Raw genomic sequence first — 713 nt, forward strand, 5'->3', positions numbered from 1 at the left:
ATCGTGTCCAGCAGGCGTTTCACCACCCTCCCACCAGCTTGCACGCATACAGCTGAGGAGCGGTCTGTTTTGGAGGCTTTTTAATCTCCATGCCGGCGAGCATGTAGCCGTTGACGTTCTCGACTTGCTTGTCGTTCTTGCCTTGAAGGATTGCCTGGACAGTTTCCTAGGGTGCTTTAGCGCTCTCCATCCCTGTGACGAACAGTATGGCCGCGGACATGCCGCCTCCTGTGCCCCTTGCCCCTCCTCGTCATGACGATCACCACGCTTGCCAACTGGCTGACGAACTTCTGCATTGCAAAAGCCGTGCCTGTAATGATTTTCCTGGAAAGGTGAGTAGTCGTCAACTGAAAAAGAAATCATTCAATTGCTCGCTATTGGCTCTGAAAGATGCTAAAAGAAAACTTTGACCTTGGGCTGGGGCTATAGATATGACTACGGAAACAGAGGTGAGAGCGAGGAGAATGGTGAGGGTTACAGCAGGTTGAGGAGTGACAAGAGGACTGTTGTGATATGGAGCTATTCTTGTAGGTGGTGGGGTATCATCACTAGGTCGCAGGCGATAAAGCTCGTCAAGAACCGGGAACGGCACTTCGAGACGTAAGAGAGCGTGACTATTGAGTGTGTGTGCGCTTGAGTGTGTCGTGGGATGTGTGTGTATGTTAAGGTCAGGGTGAAGAATACGGCGAGCGCATAAGAAGAGCAAAATAATA

The 713-nt window shown here is 50.9% G+C and overlaps 1 protein-coding gene across 1 annotated transcript in view; it reads right to left on the reverse strand.

The window, feature by feature from the left end:
* Nucleotides 1-713, reverse strand: part of NGA_0722000 (glycosyl bnr protein) — a gene marked incomplete at both ends in the record, with an annotated part of 7,029 nt that overhangs the window by 6,137 nt on the left and 179 nt on the right. The window lies entirely within an intron of this gene.

Source organism: Nannochloropsis gaditana (genome assembly GCF_000240725.1).
Source record: "Nannochloropsis gaditana CCMP526 unplaced genomic scaffold scaffold1101, whole genome shotgun sequence".
NCBI classification, from domain to species: domain Eukaryota; class Eustigmatophyceae; order Eustigmatales; family Monodopsidaceae; genus Microchloropsis; species Microchloropsis gaditana.